The sequence below is a fragment of the Octopus sinensis genome, linkage group LG1 (assembly GCF_006345805.1).
Source record: "Octopus sinensis linkage group LG1, ASM634580v1, whole genome shotgun sequence".
Taxonomy (NCBI): Eukaryota; Metazoa; Mollusca; class Cephalopoda; order Octopoda; family Octopodidae; genus Octopus; species Octopus sinensis.
The window spans coordinates 193,680,438-193,689,810 of record NC_042997.1 but is presented as its reverse complement, the minus strand read 5'-3'; the positions used below and the strand labels follow the sequence as shown (position 1 = coordinate 193,689,810).

The 9,373-nt window shown below is 36.9% G+C and overlaps 1 pseudogene; it reads right to left on the bottom strand.

Moving 5' to 3' along the window:
- Positions 1 to 8,707: 8,707 nt before the first annotated feature.
- Positions 8,708 to 8,827, bottom strand: LOC115220822 (annotated as a pseudogene).
- Between the last annotated feature and the right edge of the window lie 546 nt (positions 8,828 to 9,373).

Sequence of the window (9,373 nt, the reverse complement as noted above, 5' to 3'; positions counted from 1 at the left end):
CTACTGAAAGATAATATTTCAATTTTTCCATGTAAGTGATGATAATATATCAATTTTTTTCGTGTTTAATTTAAATATATGTTGTGATTGAATTATTTGATATTACCCATCCACACCAAATTAATGGCAGGAATTTTTACCATGTTGTTTGTTTGCACCATGGCTCACCATAAGTTACAAACAACAAGACCCCAAAACCATCACTTACTAGGCTTATCTTAAGTAACCTAATTTTACAATATTAGGAGGTCATAGGAATTCATTCAACGAAAAAAAAATTCCAATGATTCCGGGATTGGGGGGGGGTAACCCCCCACCTCATTTTTCCCCAACCAAAATAAGGGATTTGCAGCATATTAGGAGGTCAGGGTACTTGATTTCACGCAAAAAATCAATTTCTTTTTTCTTAGTGAAAATCGTGCGGGTGTTAATATAGAAATTGACCATAATGTTGTTATCTAGCCTCAAATAAATCCTGATACAGCAAACGTATCATCAAAGACATTCCAGCCTTCAGCAAACCGTCTTTTTAGGGATAATCTAGGACATTACATACAATGGGCGTGTAATATAGGTAGGAGAATACTTTGGCTGCTGTTTTTAGCGTGTCGAGCGGCCAAGTAGAGGCTCTTTCATTGGTTCGATTGCGTGATGAGATGTTTTTTACTCATATATGTAATATGTATATATATCATTGGCAGAAGTTAAAGAACAAGTCAAAAGCTATATTGGCTGTATTTGTCCATTGTCACTCTAACTTCTGACGGAATAACTTCTAAAATACAAAGTTTTGTCAAAAACGTTAAGAGTAAACCCTGTTCTATGTGACACATTCTACCAGTATCGGAAGTTTGAAAGTGTTTAGTTTTAAAATATTAATTAAGTAATCTCAAAAAAAAAAAACCGTAAAGACAGACGAATTACCGTTTAGAATTTCGCCCGGTGCGTTAACGTTTCTACCAGCTCGTCGACTTAGAAAGCAAGCGTTCATTTTAGAAATATATTCTTTATTCTTATTGCTGAAGCGTTACTACCTTACTTCCTTACTGACTGACATGAAATTTCGTAACAATTTACTTCATAACACTTTTCTACTAATTTTTGTTCAATGCGACTAGCGATTCTGAATTCCTCGTGCATTTTTCTATCATTTAAGCCTAAGAAAGGTAGACTTTTAATTTAAAATTTAAAAATTTATGTTAATTGAAGATGAATATCTGCCTTACTCCCCCCTCCCTTGAGGTCACAGATATTTTGATGTATCTTTTTTTTACAGAACAAATCTAAAACTATTTATGCCAAAGTGTAGCTGAGAGTGTCCTCTTTAAAACTATTGACAGCTTGCAATGTAGTTTAGAACTGAATTAGTGGTGAAGCATGGAAGCTGCTGCGATTGACGAAATAGTGGACTTAAGAATATATTCAATCAGGAAAAACGGAAAAAGTCTGTAACGTGGTTGAATGATACATACACATATGCTTTGACCGTTAAATTCAGACACGTATTTTTTCTCTTCATCTTTCCTTTCTGTAGGAGGGCGTTGGCTCGAAACGTTACAGACTTTTTCCGTTTTTCCTGAGCGTTAAACTAATACACCCTGTTCTGATTTCGACCCGTCTTGGTGTTCTGTTTTAAGATTCTGTGTGTGTCTGCGTATGTATGTATGTATGTATGTATGTATGTATGTATGTATGTATGTATGTATGTATGTATGTATGTATAGTAGTAGTATGATCAAATAAGATTGAGAAAATATCTCATCAGGTTGAGGCTAGAATAAATAGAACTGCTAAAAGTCACTCATAAAAATGAGTAGCGTTTGACTTGTCTATCTATTCCAGCCTCATTTAACTAAACGTCCCCTGGATTATTTCAGCATCTTTTAATAAAACCAATATAACCAAGTTCGATACTAATCATTCTCATAAGTCTCTGTCTCGGCATCACTTCTAAAGTAATGCATTTAAGGGAGAAATCGTTGTGTACATAGAAACGGGGAGAAAACGTCAAGAGTAAGGCAGAAAAGGCAGACGATTCAATCATGACGCTGTCACGATGCAGTCATTATTTCCGAAATAGAAGAATCAATTTTCTCCTTCACGATGTCATTATCTGGAATACACTACAATAAGTGATGCCTGAAATTGGATTCGAGAGGCAAACTGCCAGAATGAAACCCGCAAACGATATTAAAATATTCTTGGAGAAATCCACCATCTTGTTCAAATATTAGCAATTTTACGTCAGTGTATTCTTTCAAATTGTTTACACAGACAAAGTCAAGACCCTGCTGAAAAGAATATCCACTTAGATACTATCATGCGCTCATTTTTTTATTTACCTACCGCTAAAGTGCCATAAATTTCTTCCTCAGGGTTTTTCGTTATTAACAATTAACCCCTGAGAATACATTTATTATACAATTTATAATATGTCAAAACAAAAGCGATCGCACGCACACACACACATATCTAATAGTATAAAAAATGTCTGCGTTTTAATTTCACACACAATGAAGTGTTTTGTAATATGTATATATTATATAATATATATATATATATATATATATATATATATATATTATATATATATATATATTATAATATATATATATATATATATATATATATATACATATATATATATATATATACATATATATATATATATATATATATATATATACTCTCTTACTGTTTTACTTGTTTCAGTCATTTGACTGCGGCCACGCTGGAACACCGCCTTTAGCCAAACATATCGGCCCCGGGACTTATTTTTTTAAGCCTAGTACTTGTTCCATCAGTTTTTAACTGAACCGCTAAATTAAGGGGACGTAAACACACCAAACAACGGTTGTCAAGCCGTGATGGCGGGAAGGGACGGACAGATACAAGCACAGACACACATGGATATATACAAATACACACACGCACACACACCACACACACACACACACACACACATATATATATATTCGACGGGCTTCTTTCAGTTTCCGTCTTCCAAATCCGCTCACGAGGCTTTGGTTGGCCCTAGTCTATAGTAGAAGACAATTACTGAAGGTGCCACGCAGTGAAACTGAACCCAGAACAATGTGGTTGGGAAGCAAGCTTCTTACCACACAGCCACGCCTGCGCCTCCTATGTATATTTTCTGACGGTAACTTTGTGTCTGGTACAATAATTTCCTTGCAAAGTTACTGACTACGAACGCTGTTTGCCCTTGATATCTACGTGGGAAAATTTTCTGGTTGACATCTCGTGATGTAATGGAGGTCTTTATGAACCATTCGCTATCGATTAAAAGATTTAATTATATTTCAAAATTTTCATCTACGTCATTAACAATATTCTTGCTGTTTACTTCACTCATCACACTCGTGTATAGGTTACACCACTCTTCATTCTCCCGTGGATAAGAAACTCGCTTTGCAACCACGTCGTTTCATGTTCAATCCCACTGCGTGGAACATTATGCAAGTGTTTTCTGTAGTGGGAGAGAGAGGTCATGCCGATTATATTGAACCCCATTGCTTGACTGGTATTTCTTTCATTAACCTCGAAAGGATGGAAGGCAAGTCGACCACGGCGGAATTTGAACTCAGAACTCAAAGACGGACGAAACCTGCAAAGCATTTTGTCCGGCGTGCCAGTTCGGTGGCTTAATAACAATATTAACCGTTTCTACTATAGGCACAAGATCTGAAATGTGGAGCAGAGACCTAGTCGATTATATCGACCCTAGTACCTTAATAATAATAATAATAATAATAATAATAATAATAATAATAATAATAATAATAGTAATAATAATAATAATAATAAGAAGAAGAAGAAGAAGAAGAAGAAGAAGAAGAAGAAGAAGAAGAAGAAGAAGAAGAAGAAGAAGAAGAAGAAGAAGAAGAAGAAGAAGAAGAAGAAAAAGAATTTCTACTGGACTGGATTTTGTGGGGAGGGAGTAAGTCGATTACATCGACTCCAGAACTCAAGTGGTACTTAATTTATCGACTCCGAAAGGATGAAAGGCAAAGTCGACCTCGGTGAAATTTAAACTCAGAACGTAGCAGTAGACGAAATACCTATTTCTTCACTACCCACAAGGGGCTAAACACAGAGAGGACAAACAAGGACAGACAAACGGATTAAGTCGGTTATATCGACCGCAGTGCACAACTGGTACTTATTTAAGCGACCCCGAAAGGGATGAAAGGCAAAGTCGACCTCGGCGGAATTTGAACTCAGAACGTAACGGCAGACGAAATAGCGCTAAGCATTTCACCCGGCGTGCTAACGTTTCTGCCAGCTCGCCGCCTTAAGTGAACCACATTCGATCATTTATTAAGCTAGATCAAACCATGGCGCCGAACTCACCATAAGAACCATTTCCCGCTACATCACGTTTATAGATTGTTGACTTGAGAAAACACTTTGAAACGATCATCTTTCTCACTTTTGCTTCTTCTCACAGTCTGTTTCTCTCTTTCTATCCGTTTCTCTCCCCTCTCTCTATCTCTGTACACACACCACACACACCACACACACACACACACACACACACATATATATATAATATATATATTATATATATATATATATATATATATATATATATACATACACACATATATAGATAAGTAAGGTAATCTTTATATAATACTGCTTCCGTCGATAATATATATGTATGTATGTATGTATATATATTCTCTCTATCTCTGAACATATATATATATATACTCAGACACACATATGTAGATATATAAGGTAATCTTTATATAATACTGCTTCCGTCGATATCATATATGTATGTATGTATGTATATATATTCTTTCTATCTCTGAACACACACATATATATATATATATATACTCATACACACATATGTAGATATATAAGGTAATCTTTATATAATACTGCTTCCGTCGATATTATATATGTATGTATGTATGTCTGTATATATATTCATCGTTAGTGTCTTAGTAAATGTTATACTCCATGCCAAATCTACACAAAATTCAGATGTCCTTTTGTTCTCTAATGTCTTTTAAGTTCTAAATGTGTTACATTTTATTGGAAACTTTTACGTTGATCGATCGTAATGTTCGATGTATCTAAGTCACCAGCATTCACATTCGTTTTCACTCTGCCTATTTATATATTTATAAGTCCAACTATTTGTCTAACTAATTCTCTATCTCCATATACCTATGCTACTCTTTGCCTATGTATTTTCCCGACTATCTATCGATTTACTTTTCTTTTTTTCCGAATCTGTCAATGTTGTGTCTTTTTGTCAATATGTCTGATATTTGACCAGCTCTATGTAATTACGTGTTCGTAAAATATATTTCTAATGTAAAAAGTCAATGAACTATATTCCTCTCTCTTTCTCAGTGTTCTCATCCCTAACATCCTACCACCACCACCACGCACGCACACATGTATATGTATGTCGTCATGATAGATCGTTAGGCACTACACACATTTTTTCTCTCCTTGTTTTTTCTGTGTCCCTTTCTGTAGAAGAGCGTAGGCTCGAAACGTAAAAGACTTTTTCTATTCCTGAGCGTTATACTAATACATCTGTTTGTTTTGTACACCACCTGTCTTCGTCTTTTGTTTTTTTTGTGAACTCTCCCTATATATATATATATATATATATATATATCGCCATGATAGATAGGTAGCCACTACACGCATTTTTTTTCTCTCATTGTTTTTTTTTTCTGTGTCCCTTTCTGTAGAAGAGCGTAGGCTCGAAACGTAAAAGACTTTTTCTGTTCATGAGCGTTATACTAATACATCTGTTTGTTTTGTACACCACCTGTCTTCGTCTTTTGTTTTTTTTCGTAAACTCTCCCTATATGTATACTTGCATGTATATGTGAGCACAGACGTGTGTCCGTGTGTGTATGCGCCTGTTATATCCTGTGGGTCGAAACAGATGTAAGACTACTACTGTTAAGTTTAGAGCTCCACGTAGATCATCGTATTCCAGTCTGATTCTAGTGTAGTAGTGTAGTGGTTAAGCAACTACTATCTTATAATAATTCTGCTTGTCATTCCATTACTTAGCCCGCCCGTAACGCTTTCACGTGATTAGAGAAAAAGTTGGGGAAAGAAAAAAATAGACAAAGAGAAAAATACAGAGAGAGAAAAAAGAGAGAGAGAAGTGTCTTTTTCTTTCTTCCTCTTTCTGTCTCACTCTTCTCCTTATCCTCTTTTTGTCCTTTTTCTTTCTTCCTCTTGTTCTCTCTTTCTCTTCAACTAATCACGTGAAAACGTTACAATTACGTTCCCTCAACCTCACGTCATAGACACTTCTCTCTCTCTTTATTTTTCTACATTTACTCTGTATTTCCTTGCTTCTGCCTGTTTCTGTCTCTCTTCGGGAAGAAACAAGGAAAATGCCACTTGTATTTGAACACTATACAAATATTCTTTTAAAACACTTTTCTTTTAATTTTTCCAAAATTTAATTGTTTTTTATATACATATATATGTATGTATTTATGTATGTATGCATTTCGGGCTTTGTGCCTAGAGTAGAAAAAAAGAATAAATCGCCTCATTGTGCTATTTTTTCTCACAGACGGTGCCCAACTGACCACACAATACTATGAAGTCGACAGAATCAAATACAAACAATGCACATGCGCAAAATTAAAAACATAGTATGGCGACAATTTACCCATCGCACTCTGTATATATTGTTAGAAACTAAAGCACACTCAATATACAAAAAAAAAAGGCGGCCCGCCGGCAGAATTGTTACTGCGCCGGACAAAATGTTTAACGACATTTCTTCCGACTTAACGTTTTGAGTTCAAATCCCGCTCGAGTCAACTTTGCGTTTTATCTTTCTGGAGTCGATAAAATAACTACTTGTCGTGCACTGGGATGGGGCGGAGAGGTCGATGTAATCTTCTTACTTAATAAAAAAAATAAATGCGCCCTTTTTAAAACCTACCCAGGCTCATGGGCCCGGTTTCCCGGTTTCTATGGCGTATGTGTTCCCCAGCTGGACGAGACGCCAGTCCATCGCAGTGTTACTCATTTTTGCCAGCTGAGTGGACTGGAGCAACGTGAAATGAAGTGTTTTGTTCAAGAACACAACGCGTCGCCCGGTCCAGGAATCGAAACCACAATCTTACGATCATGGTGCTGACACCCTAACCACTAAGCCACGCGCCTCCACAATCTACTTACCCTTCCTCAAAATTGCTGGCCCTCTGTCGAAATTTGAAACCAGTATAAGTAATAGAGTGATTATATGATTTTTCAAACAAAATATTATTGGTCATGTCATATAACTGGTCAGATGCTGCTGTCGGTTATATGGTATAACCGGTAATAATACATACATTTGTGCGTGCGTGCGTGCGTGCGTGCGTGCGTGCGTGCGTGCGTGCGGCGTGCGTGCGTGCGTGCGTGCGCGCGTGCGCGTGCGCGTGCGCGTGCGTGTGCGTGTGCGTGTGTGTGTGTGTGTGTGTGTGTGTGTGGGGCTAAGGCTTCACACTGGCCACCACTTCTCTAGGCTTAGTTTTGTTTTCTGTGCATCCGAGATGAAATATTCCTCTGCAATACCTTATACCATCAATGACAATACAATCACCTCCTGTATATAATTTCAAGATGGCGCCTCAGGACGAAGCAAAGTTGATTATAGTCTCTGGAAACTTAGAAAGCCGATTAGCCTGTGGCATCCATGGAAACAGAATCGTATGCTTGTTTTCTAATTCAGCCAGACAGCAATCAAATTTCTCCTATTCGGTCGAAACTCTGACATCACAGTTTTGTTGATTAAAAGTTACTCAGCCTACACCCAAACACGATTTTACCAGTTTCGTATCTGGCTGTGATGATAGGGTTGTTATCATAGTGACCCAAGACGAATAGGTTCAGACAGGGCATAAATATTTAATGCATTAATTTCAAGAATGCAATTGGTCTGTTGTTCATTGTCTTATAAGCTGCTTCGTATTTTGGTATCAAATTTGTTCATGCCAACAACAACTAGCTTGGGATATTCTAAAACCCATTGATAACTCATTGTAAAGGTCAATAAGATATTCCAGATAGAAAGGCAGTTTTTTTTTTCTTGTATTAGTAACCTTTATCAAAGTCTCTTCCTGATACTTTGCTATCTCGAAGTTTTAAAGCTATTTCGAATCTAAATTATTAGGAATTAAATTTTTAAAACTATATCTAGTATCGCAGAGAGAGAGAGAAACAGAGACAGGGGGAGGAAGGGGGAGAGAGAGAGAGAGACCGTCTCCTTAAAATTTGTCTTTGCGACGCTTCATAAGATCAATAGCAATACTCTTTTACTTGTTTCAGTCATTTGACTGCGGCCATGCTGGAGCACCGCCTTTAGTCGAGCAAATCGACTCCAGGATTTGTCAAGCGATGTTAGGGGTACAAACACAAATACACACGCACACACACACACACACACACACACACACACACACACACACACACACACCACACACACATATATATATATATATATATATATACATATACATATATACGACGGGTTTCTTTTCAGTTTCCTCTCCCAAATCCACTCACAAGGCTTTGGTCGGCCCGAGACTATAGAAGAAGACACTTGCCCAAGGTGCTACACAGTAGGACTGAACCCAGAACCATGTTTGGTAATTAAGCTACTTACCACACAGCCACTCCTGCGCCTAGAAATGTGTGATGCTTACAGCAACTAGGTTTCCCAAGCGGTCACCCATCTAAGTACTAACTAGGCTGGACGTTGCTTAACTTCGGTGATCGGACAAGAACCGGTGCTTTCAACGTGATATGGCCTGTATTTAATTTCATGATGGTTACCAATAGACAAAGGGTCTCAAGAATATCACTATTGATAATGCTTTTAGTGAATCTGGAGATAATCCTTCTTTCGGATTTCTTCTGACCACATTTCATTAAGACAATTCATTTTTTTTACTAAAAGCTTTTCTCTGAAAAGAATCCGTTTCTTCCTGAGAAAGATTCTCTGTGACTATTGATTATCGTTCTCATACCTTTGTTAAGTATTGAGTAATTTCCATTGAATTTTTTAATATTTTTATTCGCTCATCTACTTTCTTCTGAGGCCAGAGTTACTCATTCGCCACTTTTGACCTTGTTCGGTGTTGTTTAATTTATACTGATGTATTTGTTCTCTTTTTTTAGTTCATGTAGCCTTGTTTATCACCGATTCATTCAGCGTCGACCCCGAATAACACAGCACGCTCAATTGTGAAGTATGTTACACTTATCACAGATTGATCTGTGATAACATGAGTTAGCGATCAATCGAAGATTATAATTGTACTGAAAAAGACACCATAGCAACCACCTATCTAGAATTAACCGA